This window comes from Cupressus sempervirens, chromosome 9 (genome assembly GCF_028749045.1).
Source record: "Cupressus sempervirens isolate cs-2001-9-10 chromosome 9, ASM2874904v1, whole genome shotgun sequence".
Lineage (NCBI taxonomy): Eukaryota > Viridiplantae > Streptophyta > Pinopsida > Cupressales > Cupressaceae > Cupressus > Cupressus sempervirens.
Genome location: NC_143126.1, coordinates 561,205,616 through 561,226,411, shown reverse-complemented (window position 1 = coordinate 561,226,411; position 20,796 = coordinate 561,205,616).

Here is a 20,796-nt window from a genome sequence, read left to right as displayed (position 1 = left end):
GTGACGTATGATCCCCTTTGACCCATTAATTGACGACATATGTAGCATACTATATATATATATACTATTAAAACGATATTTATATACTATTAATACTATTGTAGCATAATAATAATAATAACAATAATAATAAACAGTAAATATTAATACTATTTTATCTATAGTAATAATAATAATACTATTATAGCTATAATAATAATATTAATATTAATACTATTATGGCATAGTATATATATATATATATATATATATATACTATTGTAGCATAATACTAATAATAAAATAAATAAACACTAAATATTAATACTATTATATCTATAGTAATAATAATATTACTATTATATCTATAATAATAATATTGATACTATATATTAATACTATAGCTATAATAATAATATATATATTAATACTCTTATAGCTCTAATACTAAATATTAATACTAATAAACCAAAGTCAGTTTCCCTCCAATAATTATTATAATATTAATACTATTATAGCAAAGGCTGTTTTCCCTTCAAATGTCATTGGAGAAAATCGGATATCCAATCTGAAATCGTATATCCGATTTTTCCTAGCACCAATTTCCAACATATCATTGTCCCTGCAAACCTGACAACATCACTTTTTCAGTTCTTTTTTTACGGTTTATACAAAAAAATGCATTTTGGGGCCCAACCAATCGAAAAAAATTCGAAAATATAACATTAGGTGTTCAAATTTATCATCTAAATGGGGAGAACAATCGTCGAAAGGACAAACGCAAAAGGAAGATATTCAATGAAGACAGTGCGACATAGAGGGAAAGAGACAAAATAGAACACCGAAGAAAAAGAAAAGGTATGCTAAATATCAGTCAAGTTAACGATGAATTAGTCGAAGGTGAAATCATAGAGTCAAATAATGAACATGTACAGTTGGGGAATGAAAATGTACCTATTGAAAAACATAATGCCGAAATTTAAAATTTAGAGAATGAAAATTTTGAAGATGAAATGCTACCAAGTCATAATCCAAATTGCATAATTGACCATGTCGAACATGACAATGGATAGGAACCTAATGCACAAGAATGTTACATATCTCCTAATTATAATCGACATGAAGGTTCTAAAACACCAAAATGGATAATTGAAATTGATGAAATGATTATTACTAGTTTGGAAGGGAAAAAATTAGAAAGAACCATTCAGTTATGGGCTTCAAGACTATATCAGATATTTTTCGGCAACAAGACGGTGGTAGAGCAATGTTAGCTTTTCATGCACTTATTAAAGATGCAAAAGATGAGACCTATGCTTTCCAAATTGAAGATTCGTGTCAATAAAAAGTTGGAAAGAAATGCCATTATTGTGAAGAATCTTTTCAGTGCTCTCAATAGCATTGAGAAAAATAGTAGGGAGAAGGATAATAGAGCTTCTCGAAGGGTTATTACAACCTCTTTGGTAAGTCATCATTTGAGAAAGGGTAGATATATGAGACAAACTTATATTAATTTGAATATAAATCATACTACTTTGAGAAGAGCACTTAGTTTACGAAAGGAAATTAATGATCCTCTTCAAAATGAAACATGGGCATTTGGTGGGAGATTTCCACGTTTTGATAAGAAGCTATCCGATGATGTGAAGGAAGAAATTACACAATTTTGGCACTATAACTCACTAGTATCACCGAATGCTAAAGAAGTGTTAAAGTTGAGAACTGGCATCAGAGACTGCACTCCACATCCTAAACACTACTTGGAGGTAAGTCAAACTATGTTGCTCAAACAATTTAGAGAGAGTCATCCAAGTCTTCATATATCACAAAGGGCTTTTGAATCTTTGAAGCCATTTTATTGTGTGCCACTCAAAATTTGAAATACATGTTGTTGCAAATATCATGTTGAGTTTTTTATGCACTATGAACTATTATGCTCCATCCATTCTACTTTGCATAGTAAAGAAATGTTGGAGGATTATGGTGCTAGTGAGCTTCCAAAATCATCAAGAGACTTGCTAGATCAACTTTTATGTCGTAGAGTTAATGGTTGTTTCTTTTATAGAAATGCTTGCTTAAATGAAAAGTGTTTAGAATGTGGTGGATTATCCAAGTTTGACACATGTTTCCATGAAGGGTGCGAATAAGATCTTGGAAAGACAATAGTGAAAAAAAAGGTATATGAAATGGTGATTTAATACACATTGAAGAGTGGAGGTGAGAGCTCTAGATGTGAATTGGTTGGAAAAGATATCAGTGTGGCTAGTTTTATTTTAGATTTCAAGGCAAATCTTTTTTACAAGTATGCAAGACATAGTCACAGGTCTCAGTGGTTGGATGAACAATTTAAATGTGCAAGGAGACTTTTCCCATTGGCACTATTATATCAGTTGTTGATTTTGTTGAGAACTACACATTGTAACCTCAAAATGAGATACAATCTCAGTATTACAACTCTATTCATATTGTTATTTTTGTTCACATAACATATAGACATGCCCCTGATAGTGCGGAGGATAATCAGAAGATTATTAGAGAGTATCATTTTTATATGAGTGATGATAGATCTCACTCTCAGGAGTTTGTGCAACATTGTTTTGAGAATTATTTTGATTTCTTACATGAGCATGCAATTGCTATGGATAGACATATCATTTGGTCACATAACTGTACAGGTCAATTCAAGAATGCTCGCATGTTTTATTGGTTGTGTCGGATACACATAGAGAGAGACGTGCCTCATATTTAGAGTTTTTTTGAGTCCAGCCATGGAAAAGGGGAACATGATGGAGCGGGGGCATGTGTGAAGAGAGCTCTAGTCAAGGAGCAACTGAACATTTCAGCAGCAAAGCTTCTTGATGCTCGTAGCATTATTGATTGGTGTAGTTTAGCATTATCACAGGGGGGGGACTCTTTATTCAGTGGTACGTAGGTTCTTTTGGTTGGTTGAGGAAGGGTCCATAACTGATAGATTAGATTGTGCTATAGTGAGAGACTCATCAAAAATGCATTCATTTTAGAGCTCTAATTATAGTACATGGACCATTTGGAGACAACAGCTAGCTTTCTTTTGTCCATTTGGATTCGGCACAACGATCTTGCTCGATGCCAAAACTCGCAGTGTACCTCAGTTCATAGATGCATCACAGCATAACTTTGAAACCATTGATCTTGGCATCGAATCATCAACACCATTAGCTCTGAATGGGCAGGTGAACCCTAGTCACACCCTTGTTCTGGCCACGAAGACCATCCATCATTTGCGGCCACCCCATACCGAGGAGTCTCGAAGGTGCTCTAAGTGCATTTCGAGGTCAATCTTTCAAGGGTCATAACTCAAAGCTCGTGAGGGCTATAGATGAACTGTCAAATTCTACAGGATAGTGATATTGAAGCCTAAAATAACCTATCTCATTTTTGAGAGATCACATTCCATTTGGATTTAGCACATCGATCTCGCTCGATGGCAAAACTCGCAGTGTGCCTCAGTTCATAGGTGCACCACAGTGTAACTTTGAAACCGTTGAGCTTGGCATCAGATTGTTAGTGCCATTAGCTCCAAATGGGTGGTTTAACCCTAGTCACACCCTTGTTCTAGCCATGGAGACCATCCATCATTTGCGGCCACCCCGTATCGAGGAGTCTCCAAGGTGCTCTAAGTGCATTTTGAGGTTGATCTTTCGATGGTCATAACTCGGACCTCGTGAGGGCTATCGATGAACTATCAAATGCTATAGGAAGGTGATGCTGAGACCTAAAATAATCTATCTCATTTTTGAGAGATCATATTCTGTTTGGATTCGGCACAATGATCTTGCTCGATGCCAAAACTCGTAGTGTGCCTCAGTTCATAGGTGCACCATAGAGTAACTTTGAAACTGTTCATCTTGGCATCAAATTGTTAGTGCCATTAGCTCTGGGTGGGCGGGCGAGCCTTAGTGACACCCTTGTTCTAGCCACGGAGACCATCCATCTTCTATGGCCACCCCATACCGAGGAGTCTCCAAGGTGCTCTAAGTGCATTTTGAGGTCGATATTTTGAGGGTCATAACTCAGAGCTCGTGAGGGCTATCAATGAACCTTTGAATGCTACAGGACAGTGATGCTGAGGCCTAAAATAACTTAGAGCTCATGAGGGCTATTGATGAACTATCCAATCAAGTCTCTTAAGTTGAGATATTTTGAAGTTATGTTGAAATTGAAAAGTTGTAGTATGAGGATAGTAACAAAGTGAAGTGCTAGTTATCAAAGATTACAAATCTATAAATGACTTGGTGGTTGGGGATAGAATCCATGGTTGAGGAGTGGAGTCCTTAACTATGTTGAGATTAGATTTGAAGCCAAGAGTTAGTTTCAAGGTTGAAGGTGGAGTTTAAAATTAGATTTGGGGTTATTTGAACCTTGTGTAGGAGATTAACAAGTGTGTTTATGTCATGATAGCACTTCAAATTATACATTGCATCCAAATCTGATAATAAAGGTTGTTAAAATGTTATTCAAAAATTATTGCATTTGAATTGAATATAACAAACATAATGAAAATTAATGATATTCCATAAACATGAACAATACACATGTTCCACGATAAATTGAACAATACTAGATACTAAATTAAAATGTATATCATTGTGCACATAAATGAAAATAATATATATCAAAATACATGTATCCATAGACAAAATTTTACACAAATATATATCAAATATCATGTATCCATAGACAAAGTACTCAAATATATATCAAAATACATAGATCCATATACAAAATGTGGCCAATCATGCCATCAGAATGTGTATAATATCAATGTTTCTATATACAATGTGGCATATGCCATCTCAAAATGTCTCATGATGAATCCTACGACAACTATACTATCCTAGGGTGCTAGTGGATGATCAAAATGTAGCCTCTTCACTGGACTAGGTGGATCAGATGCCTCCTACATTAAAAAAAAAAGGAAAACCCAAAGTTAGACTACTAAATTTATATGATTCTACGTATCTAACATTGAATTACTCAAATGCATAATGATCTTTTTTGTAATGGAGATTAATACTATCAAAATTTCATAATAAATACCTCTCTCGTCGACCTCCTGCGCCAGTCAGGAGTCCTCTCATATGCCCTTGAGAATGTTGGTATCTCTCTGATTGTGGGCTATTTATGTTCAAATACCTTTATCAGATGAATCTACAATTTAAACTATAACATTATAATTCATAACATGCTAAATTTATAACATATTTAATCACGAATTCAAACTACAACTTACTATTGTAGGCTCCTCCTTAGGAGTGAGTGGCTGCATCATCAAATCTACATAACTCTCTCGTCGGACTGCATGTACACTAGGAGTCTCCTATGAGATACAAAATAGTAGTTGTTAATATCACAAAAAATAGTTTTGAATTTATTTATGAAGATAAGGATAATAAAAAATAAATGATACTTATACATACAATGAGGCTCTTAGTGCGAATGGAAATCCCTGATGGTCTACGACGTGGAATCTGTATAGGCTCATCACCAGTAGTGACGCCCTATATACAATAAAGAATGCAATTAAATGGGATTACCACAAACATTTTACAAGAATACATCAATATTTAATCAAATAGAAAGTGCCTAATTACCTTTCCTTTGTCAATGCATGCTGGCTCACCCTCTGCACTTTGTCCCTCCAGGACAAGTGCTACTTGCAAGATAAAAGAAAGATTAGCAACCATATATGCTACAATATCAAATAGAAAAAAAAATGTGAACACAACATAATGTACCATAGATGTCTCAAGGCCAAATGAAATGGTTGAGAGCGTAGCATCATCAATCTATCTGAGCTCCTCCTTGGTCATCAACTAAACGTGAATGAAGATCACATACATATAAAAGTCAATATGGCTTAAAAATTAAAATTAATCTATTATAAAAATTAACTTTAAATCACATATGTCATAACAAAAAAATATATACACGTACTGACACCGAAGGAGTCCATGCCTCTGCATTCCCCTCCTCTCTCGCATCAGGGTCTGTAGCCTCTGCGTGTGTGTCTAGTGTATCCTCATCTAACACAAAATGATACTCAGGAAGATCACCTATGGGACCTAGGAAAATATTCTTGCATGTAATGCAAGTGTGAGGCACACAAACTTGTGATGAGCTAGCGGATGATGAACTGGCACCAGTATCATCAACATGAGGGGGCAGGATTGACCTAGCCTGAGATATCATTAGGCTACTTAGCCTATGAATGGCTCTGATAGTTTGAGAGCTAGCCTCTATCATAATATTTAGATGCTGCACTCGAGGAGGAGGGGATATATCAATGGGGGGGACAAAAGTGCCAGCTTTCTTTTGCTAGGAAGAGGGTCTATCCTAAGGAGCTCCTAGTCCTAAGCCCATGTTGGGCTTCATGCTCCAATAGTTCACTTTAAGTTTCAACACAAATTCAGCATATAATTTTCTAAGGAAATAAAAAAGTATGTCTAAATTGCCATGTGGAGGGATATCAAAGACCATCCACCAACGATCCCAAAAGTTTGCACGTATGGCATCATTTGTGCACCGTTTAATCGATAGTTTAGATTTTTTTGGGTCAACTGGTAAACCCATTTTCGGGTTCGCAAAAAGGCTGGCCAAATTGTATTTTCTTATGTTGAGGGCTGCAAGCTCACCATAATCCAAACCATCATCAAACATCTCATGCATTTGATCATGCCAATGAAGAACAACATTTTGTTGGTTTGTAAGGGTTTCAATGTTATCCACTATGGTGTTTAACGTGGATAACACAGGAGCTAATGCGGGTACATTATTATATGTTCTATGCAAACCTCTCAACTTGGTGAGATTTTCATTTATCAGATCCTCGATTTGAGGAGGGTTTTGAGGGGGTAGAGGATCATTTGGTAGACAATTTTGTGGGGTTACTGGATCGTTTGGTGGGGGGTTACGAAGAATATTATTCCCTGCCTCAATGTCATCATTCTGATCAGCCATTCCTATTGAATTGCAAAATGTAATATATATTTTTAAAAAACCTTAATTTTAACCTTTTTTTTTTTCAAAAAACACTAGTTTCAACTAAAACAAACAAAGTCATGCTAAAATCTATCGAATTTAGATTAAAAATTAATTTTTTAAAAAAAAAAAAAACTTAATATCCGATATCCGATCTTATATCTGATATTTGGTTGCGCACTAATACTAGCCCCAAAATGTGAGAAATAAGGGCCCGCGGGTTTGGTCTTTTTTTAATATGTAATGTTACAGATATCGGATATTCGATCGCCTGCATATCTTATATTTTATATATAAGATATAGCATATATAACATATAACATATAGCTTTGAAATATTATATTATATTATATTATTATAGTTTATAATATGTTATACTTTATTATTATTATATTATATTATATATATATTATATTATATTATATTATATATATATTATATTATATTATATTATATATATATATTATTACACTACTATATATTATAATATTAAATATTATATTATATTATTATAATATAATATTATTATTGTAGTATAATATTATAAGATTATAATATAATAATATTATTATTATTATATTATAGTATAATAATTATTATTATAATAATATTATGTTATATCATGTTAAATAATATATTATACTATTATAATATAATGTTTTAATATTATTATAATATTATAATAATAATGTTATATGATTATCGGATATATGATATTAAATCGGATATCCGATAAGACTCGGCCTTTCCTTCCAAGCTTGGTACCTAGATAGGTGGAAAAAAGTCAGAGCGGATTTTGAAGCACTTTTAGACATGTTCAAATTCTATTTTTTTCACATCGCCACTTTTTGGCACACCATGATCCTGCACATACCCAAATGCTTCAGAATAATGAATTTGGTCTAATGGTTGTGCTGGTAAGTGTATTTGGAAGTTAAACTTCAAAATTTCATTCACATATTTAATTAAGTGAACAATTATGTATGTATAAATTTGATTACTCATAAATTTATTTAGATTTTTTTTCATAGGGTAATCTAAGTCTGTAAAAGCATTGAATTGGCTTGCAAGACAACATGTGAGACATAATGTTAAGTTTTATTAGAACTTCGTTAAAAGTAGTCATGGAAAAGGAGAGCATGATGAAGTAGGAGCATTTGTAAAGTGTGGATTTTGTCAACATAAACTTTTAGGTATAATATTGTTATGTACTAATCAAATTTGATGTATATGAGCATCTGGTAGATAATTATTTTATATTTTGTTAAAATTCATATAATTTTCTTTCGTATATAGGTATAAAGATAGACAAAGGAAATCAAGTTGTTGAATGCTGCAAATCTAATTTTTCTCCTTGAGACACAACATATAATAAACATTTTTTTTGGGAAGTGCAAGGTAAGATCTCCATTTTCCTTTGATTTGATTACTTTTATATTTTGAATTGAAAGTAAGATTATTGACATAGAAACTTGTCAATTTAATGTGTTACAGATATTGATCGTTCAAATCCTTATAATTGTCAACCAATTTTTGGAATTAAAAGATTGCATCTACTAATGACTACCAAAAAACAAAAATCTTTAGTAATTTCAAGTAAGAAAAAAATCATGTTTTTGTGATGTCTACTTTCAAAACAATGTAATGGCTCAATGCAAGAATATTGCGAATACGTATGTCTCTGAATGGAAGTGGAAAAACATAATTAGAAGTCCTCGTTATGAAGAAGATGACAATGACATAGGAATTCCTAATCCTATGTATTCAACTGATAATGAGTGAGTTTTTGATTAATTGTTCCAAGCAAATTTTTACAAATATGTTTCATTTTTATATTTAATTGTCTTCATATTCATTTATTTACACTTTCCATTATTTTTGTACATTTGTAGGTGACATCTTTTTTGTGTCTGTGGATTCTAGAAGGTGTAGATTATTATTTTCTTAGATGTACTCAAACAAAATTCAAGTTGATTAAACCAACTATAGATGATGATAACTAGTCATATCCAACTAGTTCAGTTGTTATAGAAGGTATAGATTAAATATTTATTTCTTTTCAATATTATTAAGAATACTCAATGAAGTAAATCTGATTTTGTAAGCACCTATTATCATAAAACAAAAATTGACCACAATAGTGTTGAATTTGTTGAATACATGCCTAGCCAAAAGGTTTTGCATTACAACCACTTGGTTTTAGCTACAAAGATTCAATTTGACATTGTGCCAATAATAGGACATAGAAAATAAAAGTGGAGGTTAGATATCGAGGAGCATGAAAAGTTGTTCGAGATTATTAAAGATAGAGAGGATCCTGACCATATGTATTAGCGGTTTTATGTTAAGAAGTAGTTATATTTTATTACTTTGATATTTTTCTTATATATCTATAGTACTTTGATATACACATGTACAAGTTACATACATGTTCATCTCATTGCTTGTTCAATATATATACATGTTGCTTCTTTTTTACATTGCTTTATTTAATATATATGCAAGTTCCCTTTTTTTTACATTGCTTTAAGTGTATAAATGTAGATATAATGTTTTAATTTCTTTAGATGAAATAGTTATATGTACATGCATAATTCTTATCTGTCATGTATATGTATGTGTGCATTTCTTAAGTGTACACTGATAGATAAGTTTATGATTCATATGAATATTTCAAATTTATATACATGTGTACCTGTAAATATGTGTGTGTTTATATATGCAAATGTAGAAGTTTACTTAATTATAAATTTAAGCACATGCAAATATATTCAAAATAATTTCTATACACATTTACAATGGACATGCACATTTATCTAAAATATATTTTCATAAATTTATAGAATATGTAAATTTATTACATTGTACACATTAACAATTATCGAAAAAATATTGCATAGAGATTTCATAAACATGTATCCACATTTATGTAAAAGATATTCTATAAATTTTGAAAATATGTATGCAAATGTCAAATATGTCAACTATAAATGTAAATATCAAATATATCAAATACCTATAAGCATGGTCACATAACTCATGCAAATATAATATATGTCACCTATAAATGTAAATGGTCGGACAACTCATGAAAATATCAAATATGTCTACTATAAATGTAAATGGTCAGATAACTCGTGCAAATATGAAATATGTCAAATATGAGCACTATAAATGTAAAATGTACCATAGCTATAAATCTAAATGATCTCATCTTAAATGAATATCAAACATCTAAAATATATGAGCTAGACTTATGTATATGACATGTATAAACATCAAACATGATCTTGTTGCACTCCATGATGTGATCAAATGACACAAGATCTTGAACCCTATGTGCAATATAAGAACAAATGTATCATGACCATGTCTATATATTCAATAAGTACTAACATACATACAATAAAATTTACTTGTGACTCAGGATGACAAGGGTCAACAAACATCTCTCCATCTCCACCCTTATGAGTTGCAGATGCAACCTATATGCAATAGAAGAAACAATATGTCACAACTTATAATTTACTAAATTGAATAATATTAGATTTTAAAATAAATAGAAGATTTGTAGACAATTTAATAGACATATTTGTAATGTTTTACCCATATCTCCTACTATAAAGAATGTGTAGGTATCTACAAGTCCCCATATGACCTTGTCTTTGCAAATATATGTCTACACATTTCAATCGGGTTTGTATCACTAAAGGTCATATCTAGGATGTCAAGAATAGGATCTGTGATCATATCTGTGAACAATTATCATCTTGGTGGGTAAGAACCAACCTTGGTGGGCGGGGGGGGGCCTTACATCCTGTCTACATATGTCACTTAGGTTTGTATCACTAAAGGTCATATCTGGGATGTCAAGCATAGGATCCACGATCATATTTATAAACAATGATCATCATGGTGGGTAAGAACCAACATTGGTAGGGGGGGTTACATCCTCCCTAATAGTAGTCTATGGTGGAGCTATAGATATAATATGTATGTCCTCCTATCCCTAACCACCTTGTGCCTTTGATCTACCACTAATGATACCAGTACATATGATGGAATTGCACTAAGATGGTGTCCAATCAACAATTCAATATCTTGATAGGATAAAAGAAGATCAATAGACAAACATGTACTCATAACCCTCAAATGTTCTACTAAAGACTCCACGGAGACGTCTACTAGAGATGGGATGTCAACCTCATGATACATATCATCAGCTGAAGATGATGTACCATCGTGACCACCTATAGATGTAGATCCTGAGCATGTCATGTATTTGCACACTTGCTTAGTAGACATCTCATGCACTTGGGTCGCAATAGTGAAAATCCTTTCATACACATCTCTATGTGTATCATCTGCCACTCTATCTCTAGTTGTAGCTAAGTCCACACATTTTAGCATCACCAAAAGGTCTAGACCAACAAATGCCCATTTATTAAAAGGAAAAAAACCATCAGTGTGTCTAAATTTATCTAAGAATGTACTCTGACCCTACCTAGCATGCCTAAGGATATCAATGTAATTAACATCATGATGTAGATTAAACTATGCAACAATTGTTTGCAAAAATATAAGGGGAACTCATCCTTTTGGGGCCTCATGTGATGTGCAACCAATTAATGAGGATGTATAAAAGGAGCCACAAATGGATCAGTACACCTCATAGCACGGTATCCTTGGACCATTTTGAACAGTTGATAATGCGAGAACATGCTCTTCACATTCTCCACTGACACCATATTATCTATCTCTCTCCACCTCAAACCACCAATGACACTATGGGATAGAGATCTCCAAAATGTGTCCAAACTAGAACTATCATAAGGGTTTAAACCCTAGACACTATGCATCATACTAATTAGCTCATCTATAATCGCAGTCACCTTATCCCTATGTTGTAGGGCAGGTGAAGCATGTGAGCTCTGATCAATAGCATCAAGTGTACTCTGTAAATGTTGAACAGTCTCGGTGAAAAGTTTCTTCCTATCTTGGGTACTATTAGTGGATCTATGTGACGATCCACTGGGGATGACCATGTACATTGGCCTCTCCAAAATCACTACCACCACATGCCATGTAATGATGAAATATATAAAAAAACAAAACAAGATAGATGATTGGTGTATTTTGAAAAAGTGGTTTTTAAAGATCCATACCAAAAACAAAATCTATCATATGGATACACTATATATGAGCAATGTTAGTATGCTAATAGAAACCAAATTTAAATAAAGCTTCTACAAACTAAACAAAATTCATAAACTTCAAGATAGACTAAGATGAGCTCTCAATTAAGAATATGAGCCATTAATGGGCTCTCTCAATAAGAAGCTCTCTTGTTGAGTGGCTTTGTCTAAATAGATAGGATGTATGCTCAAGCTTATGCTTCAAAAAGGGCTTCAAATGGAGTTGGAATTTGGGTGTGAGTGTATGGTTTTGATGTAAAATGGCTTCTTAAAATGGCATTATTACTTTACTTCATGGATTGTGTTGTTTTGCAAAGGGGAAGGATCCAATTTATAGGCAAGAGGCTTGAGGGATTGAGGGCTAAGATGCAAGGATGGGAAAAAGCTCATGGAGGGCTCAGATTGCATGAGAGGAGAGCACATGGATTGTGCTTCCTTACAACCAATCAAGGAGTGACACATGTCACATGGTGAGAGGATGGAGGAAAGGGGAAGGATGAGTCAACAAAGGAGGCTCAAGGGATAAAATCTTCATAAAGACCCTCATAATGGCTTGTAAGAGCAATAAAAGGGCTTGGAAGAGTCATTTATGGCCTAGTAGGCTTCATAAAGTTTTATGGTTGAGATATTTTGAGGGAGATGAGAGCAATTTCGACTTGGTCTTGATTAGGAGGGTTTTAAGCTTGCTTAGGATTGTGCAAATGATTAGAGGATGGTTTAGGATTAGCTTAGGGATAGGCAAGTGGATGGCATTTAATGAGGGTGGGTGAAGGAGGAGATATTTGTTAACTTTGGCTTGGGTTAGGAAGTTTTAACTCATGTTTAGGAAATTTGACAAGGTTAGGAGGGGATTAGGATTAGTTTTAAAGACATCTTCTAGAAGAGTCTAGACTTTGGATGAGGATAAAGACTTTCTAGAATAGTCTAGAATTTCCTAGGATGAGGATGAAGACTTTCTAGAAGAGTCTAGAACTTCCTAGGATGAGGATAAATTAGATTTTTAGGAAATAAATAAAGTTTTATCTATTTCAAGGGTTTGGGTTGAGGAGATATTTATTAAAACTTTTTTAATAAACATGAGGATTAATATTTAATCTTAATTAAATATTTTGAGTTGGGATTAGGGGTAGGAAATGATGGGATTAGCCTTTAATCAAAATTAAAGAAGGATTAGAAGATTTTGGAAGAGGTTAGTGGTCTTAAGGAAACTGGCCAAGTTTTGGGCAAAAAATAATTTTTTTATTTATTTTGGGTTTTTTGGTCAATTTATTAATTAAATAATTAATAAATAAAGAAATAATGTTTAAATAAGATTTAAATATTTTTGGGAGAGATTCCTTAATTAAATATTTTTAATTAAGATAAAGGGATTTAATGGCATAAAAATTAATTAATTAATTAATTAAATAATTAATTAATAAATGATGATGTCATCAGAACTTTTTCAGAAAATAAAAATACTTTATTTTTTAAAGGTTTTTAGGTGTCTACATTTTGCCCCTCTTTGATGTGATGCCGCAAGTGGCATGAAATCAAAGATAAGAAAATAAGATGCCCAAGGCTAGAGCAGAAGAGGAGAGAATGGACTGTGAGATGCCCCCTCAAGAAGGCGGCGGGGAGAGAAAGCGAGGCTCGATGGCTTCTTGAAAAGTACAAGAATTCAAGATGAGAAAGAAGACTCAAATTGGCTTAAGAGAAGAGGTTTAGTAAGCTCAAACTCTCACTACGGGAGAATGATAAAGGGAGAATCAGAGGCACAAGAGGAAGCAAGCTTAAGATCTCAAGGATTGCCCCAGTATCACACATGAATCCTAGAGGAAGCAGTGTGGAAATGACACTGGGTAACCCACAAGCAAAAAAGAAAACAAGCAAAAGACATGATCAAGACCTTATGCTCTGATTGCCCCATTCACAGTATACCATGATATGGAAGATCGTGGCAACTTTGAGGAGGGAACAAGGAGATTGCTTCGAAAGGATATTTCAAGACCCAACAAGGAAGAGTCCAAATCAAAAGAAAGCGAAAATCCAAAAGAGAACCGTTTGCCAATGAGATGGGTAGGACGAGGTACTAACGGACCAAGATCAGACATGAGGAAAGCTATATCCTGCAAGGACCTATCGGAGAGCACCTAAGCTAGTGGATTTGGATGAGTGATGCATCTGGCAAGCTGAACTAAGAAAGATAACACTTTGGTGACAGGAAATCTAGCTAAAGGATGCATTGGAATAGCTAACCAAGATGTGTGATGGGTGCAAGATGTTGATCAAGGACGAACTGACATGAACGCTGGATAGATACAATGGTACTAAGCTAAAGAGAATGTACAAGCTGATGGACCAAGATATGTTACAAATGTACAAGTTTGTTCATGTTTTGGTTTTTGTGAGATGGAAATGTTTGTGAAGGATGGGATGTCTATAATAGGTGATAGGTGGATAGGTAGATGGTTTGCGAAAAGCTTAAGTGAAAAGGTTTTGTGTGTGCACGTGATAGTATACAAGCTAGGATACAAGATTATTTACAGGCTGGAATATGGTACAAACTTTGGACAAGATTTAGATATACAAGGTATGGTAAAAGATTTACAAGGTATAATACAAGCTTTGGTACAAGATTTTACAAGCTGAGGTACAAGATTTTACAAGCTATACATGAGGTATTTACAAGCTCCATTAGATTTTGGATATTTGGTTGGAACACCAAGGGAACAAGCAGGGGTTTTATGGGATGGTGGGTGAATGGATGAGGGATAGGATAGTGATAGATAATGGATTAGTCTTAGTACACAAGGCGCCTGAATTACCAAGTTTTCACCAAGGTACCTATCCAAGGCGCTTCAATTGCCAAGTTTTCACCATTGGACACTTATTTCTCTTTACTATTTTTTTTTTGTATTTTTCAAAAGCTGGGTATACCAAGGATCTTCAAGCATAGAACTTCTTGAGATGAATGATGTTAGTAGGATCATTCAAGAGTTCTCCTTCCAGTGTAGATAGCTGATAGGCTCCAGAGCCAAAGGAAGCAGTGACAACATTAGGACCAAGCCATGTAGGTTCAAACTTGCCTTTCTTTTCTCGATCTACTTGGACTTTCATGTTTTCTTTGAGGACCATGTCACCTGGCTGAAAGTGTCATGGAAGCACCTTCTTGTTGAAATTCCTTTTGAGACGAGTTTGATAGACTGTGAGATGATCATAGGCTTGTTGTCGCTTCTCGTCTAAGAGATCTAGCTAGGTGAGCCAAGCTACTTTGTATTCTTCATTTGATATATGCCCTTGCAAAGATATGCGCAAGGAGGGAAGTTTAACCTCTATAGGTAGTACTGCTTTGGCACCATAGACTAGGGAGTATAGAGTTGTACCTATGGATGTACGGAAGGAAGTTCGATAGGCCCATAGGGCTAGATTTATTTGTAGGTGCCAATCACGGCCGAAATTATTAACAAATTTCTTTAGGATTTTGAGGAGGGTTTTGTTAGTTGCCTTTGCCTAGGCATTACCTTGTGGGAAATATGGGCTAGAAAAGCGGTGATGGATGCAGAGGGAAGCGCATAATTCTTCCATGTTGAGATTTTCAAAGTTACCTCCGTGGTCGATGAAGATGGTGGATGGGATGCCGAAGCAGCAAACAATGTGGTACAAGATGAACTTGGAGACCTGAACTCCTGTAGCTGAGACTAGGGGGACTACTTCCACCCATTTAGTGAAATAGTCTGTAGCTATTATTATCCATTTATGTCCATCAAATGAGAGGGGTGTGATAGTTCCAACTAGATCAAGGCCCCAACAAGCGAAAGGCCAAGGTGGTGCAATAGGCTGTAGATCCTGTGTTGGAGCGTGCACAAGATTTGCATGCTGCTGACATGGGAGACACTTTCTGACAAAGTCACAGGAGTCTTCTTCAATGGTAGGCCAATAGTAGCCTGCTCTAAGGATTTTTCGCGCTAGGACAATACCACTCGTGTGGGAACCGCAAAGTCTAGAGTGTACTTCCTTTAACACCATCGCGGCCTCGTTTTGGTCTAAACATCGAGAGAGAGTATCGTGATAACCCCAACGATATAGGGTATTGGCTATGATAACATAGTGGGATGATTTTTTGATGAGGTTCTGGCGTTGGGTACGTGTGAGGTGAGGGGATATGATACCAGCGTTAAGGTAAGCATGAATCTCATGGTACCAAGGGGATTGGGGACCAACCAAGATACAAACACGATTTGAATCCTCATTCGCATAGGCGGGTGTGAGGAGCTGCTCCACTAAAAACTCATACTGTGTAGCTGCTTGGGGAATTTCCAAGAGCGAGCCTATAGTAGCCATAGCATCTGTTGCTTCATTCTATATTTGAGGCACTTGTGTAAACTGAAGCCTTGTAAAATGATGGGTTAGCTGATCAACTAGCTCTTTGTAGGGTAATAGCTTTTCATCTTTGGTTTGATATTCATTTAGGGCTTGCTTGATGATGAGCTGAGAATCACCAAAGATTTGTAGCTCAGCAATGTTCGATTCTGCAGCTATCTTTAATCCTACTATGAGGGCCTCATATTCAGCTATATTGTTGGTGCTAGGGAATTGTAGCTTGAAGGCTTTTGGAATGTAATCTCCTTGAGGTGTGACCAACAATATTCCTGCCCCTGATCCATGAGATGTGTATGAGCCATCAAAATAAAGTTTCCATGGGGGTTGTTCTTCAATTAGACAGATATGCTCATCTGGAAATTCTGTGATCAACGGATAAGCATCTATTAGAGGTGCATCAACTAGGTGATCTGCTATAGCTTGCCCTTTGATTTCCTTTCTGTCCACATATTGGATGTCAAATTCGCTAAGGAGCATAACCCATTTGTTCTGGAGAGCATATACTTGAGAGGGTCAATCTTGGAGACTAGTTGGATGGTATGACTTAGCATGTAATGGCGAAGCTTTTGAGTTGAGAAAACAACTGCCAAACAAGCTTTTTCCATAGGAGTGTAATTGATTTCATAACCAACTAGGGTTCTACTGATGTAGTAGATGGCTCTTTCTCTGCTGTAGTCATCAAGCTGTGCTAGAAGTGCCCCTAGAGCAGTAGGTGTTGCTGATATGTACAAAATCAGGGAACGACCAGGAACTAGTGGAACCAAGATAGGGGGATTGATGAGATACTACTTGAGATGGTCGAAGCTATGCTGACATAAAGGATCCCACTTGAAGTTCTCATCCTTCTTCAGTAAATGTGAAAATGGTGTACACTTATCTGCAAGCTGGGAGATGAAGCGCCGAACATATTGAAGCTTTCCCTAAAGAGAACGAAGTTGTTGCAGTGTCTGGGGAGGAGGCATGTCTAAGATAGCCTTGACCTTCTTGGGGTCGATCTCTATACCTTGTTTAGAAACTATAAAGCCTAGAAGCTTGCCAGATGTGACCCCAAAGACACATTTCTTGGGATTCAGCATGAGATGATATTTGGCTAACCTATCAAAGACTTTCTCTAGGTCAGAAAGATGATCCATGAAGGTATGAGACTTGACCAAGATATCATCCACATAATCCTCCAAAATGCTATGGATGAGATCATGAAAAATGGTTGTCATAGCTCTTTGATAGGTAGCCCCAGCATTCTTTAGGCCAAAAGGCATCATATTGTAGCAAACGGTTCCCCAAGGGGTAGTGAATGTTGTCCTATGCTGATCCTCTTTTGAAATCTTCATTTGATTATACCCAGAAAATCCATCCATGAGGGACAAAATTTCATGTCCAACTGTAAGATCTACAATCATATCTATGTTGGGCAAGGGAAAATTATCTTTTGGACAAGCTTTGTTAAGATCTCTGAAATCAGTGCAAATTCTGATGTCACCAGAAGGCTTAGTGACGGGGACCATGTTGGAGATCCACTCTAAATAGTTGATAGGTCAGATAATCTTAGTAGCTAACATTCTTTCTAACTCAGCTTTGACCAGTAATGCCACCTTGGGGTGCATTTTTCTAAGCTTTTGTCTGACGGGCTTGATCTATGGATTGACTGCAAGATGATGAACTAAAAACTTTGGATCAAGCCCTAGCATGTTCTGATATGACCATGCAAATCGGCCAATGTTCTCTCTTAAGACCTCAAAGAGGAGATCAACTTGGTCTTGTGATAGGGATGCAGTAATGTGAACAAGCCTAGGGATCTCTGAAGAACCGATGTTGACTTCCCTAGTATCCTCAATTAGAATAGAAGATATCTCTGATCGATTATCTTGAGGAGGTAATGCTAAATCCTCATGTTCTGCTTGTGGCTCTGGATGTTCTTGCTGAGGGGTTCTCTTCACTGCCTTAGCTAGTCTCAGATTCACCTTAGTTCCAATTTTGGGTGTATCGGAACAGGGTTGGGGATTTTCTCCAAAATACCCCTTGGGATCTAGCTTGTAGATATAGGCAGAATCTGGCTTTGTTTTCTTGTGAGGTGTTTCAGCTCCCATGAATCTCAGAAGTGCTTCCTCTGATGTGAACTCATCAATGTGTATGACGATTGGTTGGTCCCAATCTATGAGTTGTGGATGGGCGAGTGGTAGGTCAATGAGGTGGATGGATAGTTCTTGGAGAATAGAGTCTCCGAGGGAGATTTGGTCTAGGATATCATCGTAGGCTCTCTTTTCAACTTTCTCAGGAATGTCTTTGATTTCAACAAGGTCACGGTGAATATTCAAAAAAGCGTGACCGTCCGTATTGGTGCCCTCAATTGTGGGTATGCCAAAGCCAAGACCTGACTTTGATTCCCACTTGTGTGCATCGATGGGGCACTGCATGCCTCTTTCTTTTGGTCCTAGACCACCACCTTGATAGTTCCATTTGTCAGTGATGAGCTTATGTTCTTGGGGATACTTTTGGCTGAAGTGATCAAGGCATGCCTGATTCCTTTGAGGTGCATCCTTATGTAACCAATTGTTGATATCTGGAGTGAGCTCCTCATGAAGAGGGATTTTCGAGGATACAAAGGTTGTTGGGCCAAACTGTTTGTATCGAGGAGGTGGAATCTCCTTAGATTTTTGATATGTCAGTCGTCCATGGGCATGTGGATCAAGTGGGAGTGCCCTGACAGAAAATGCATTCGACAGACTATACTCTCCATAGCCCTTGTTATTGATCTTCACGATAGACAGGGTAGAGGCGAGGATGGTTTCTGGGTCATTACAAGTGTGGGATGAGCTGGCGATGGATGTGCCGATATCAATTCTAAGGCAATGGTTTGTATATGAAGCTTCAACTGCATTGCAGTAAGCAAAGGGTTCTGTATCGGCATGGATGGTTACGTCAGTGCCTTGATGCGAAAATTTGACGCACTGATGGTAAGTGGATGGAATGGCTTTCATGGCATGAATCCATGGGTGACCGAGGAGAATGTTGAATGGTAGGCTTAGATCAATAACATGGCAGAGTGCTTCTTGGATGACTAGCCCAACCTTGATTGGTAGCAAAATAGTTCCTTATGTGGTTCTTTCCAAGTTGTCATAAGCTTTGATGGTGATAACCTCACTGATGATATCTGCCTCAGTATACCCAGCTTGTTTTATGAATTTTAGGGTGCAAATATTCAAGGTTGGTCCATTATCTATCATTACTCTTTTCATGGCAAAATTGGATACCATGATGGCTATGCGAAGCGAAAGGGTGTGATCTGGCTCGACCACGGGTATGTCGATGGGTTTGAACGATAGGGCACATGAGGATGAAAGGTGTCCAACAAGATTGTGAAAATCAGTAGCATTGATATCAGAAGGGACACGGGATTCTATGAGAGCACTGTCAAGGATGTTCTTGTACACAGGACTAGTGCATAGAAGGTCTAAAATGGAGATTTGGGCTGGCATGTTCCCAAGGTGTTCCAAGATATTGTACTGGCTTTTTGATGGAGCTGATGGTGTTGGTGAAACGGGTGGGCCTGCGATGTTAAATTGGGCTCTTCGAGTGGTGACTGCACACTCATTGTTTGGTCCTTGGATATTGATAACATTGACAGAAGGCTCTTTCTCGGATATACAACCTATAAGGCTACCATAGTCTATATAGGATGAAGTGTGGTCATTGTTCTTCCCATGCTGTTGGTTTGGCTGACGGTTGTTGGTGTTGTTGTTGTTGGTTTGGACAGGTGCTTTTCTAGGATTTTGATTGTTGTGAGGAGGAAAATCATTTTGATAGATCTGTAAGCCTGCATTGGGAGAGGTTTGGGCACCAATAGTGATTTCCTTCCGATCAATGAGGTCCTGCACATAGTCTTTCAGTTTCATGCATCTGAAGGTAGTGTGACCTTTTACCCTATAAAATTTGTAGTGCTCATTGTCTTTGTACCATGCAGCTTTGGATTGGCTTGGGTCAATTTGATGGGTAGGAGGAAATTTGATGAGGTTTTCCTTGACTAATTTCTCAAAAATGACATCCAATGGCTCACCAAGGGGTGTATAGTTTCTAGGTGTAGGTTGGAATCTGGGCTTTTGTCCTGCAACTACATTGATGGCATTAGCTTGATTGCTAGACCCTTGAAAGTTTGGTCTTGGATTGTGGTTTTGATAGCTGTGGTTATTCTGTTGTTGGTAGTTGATAGCTTGCTGATTGTTTGGTTGATAGGGTGGGTTGG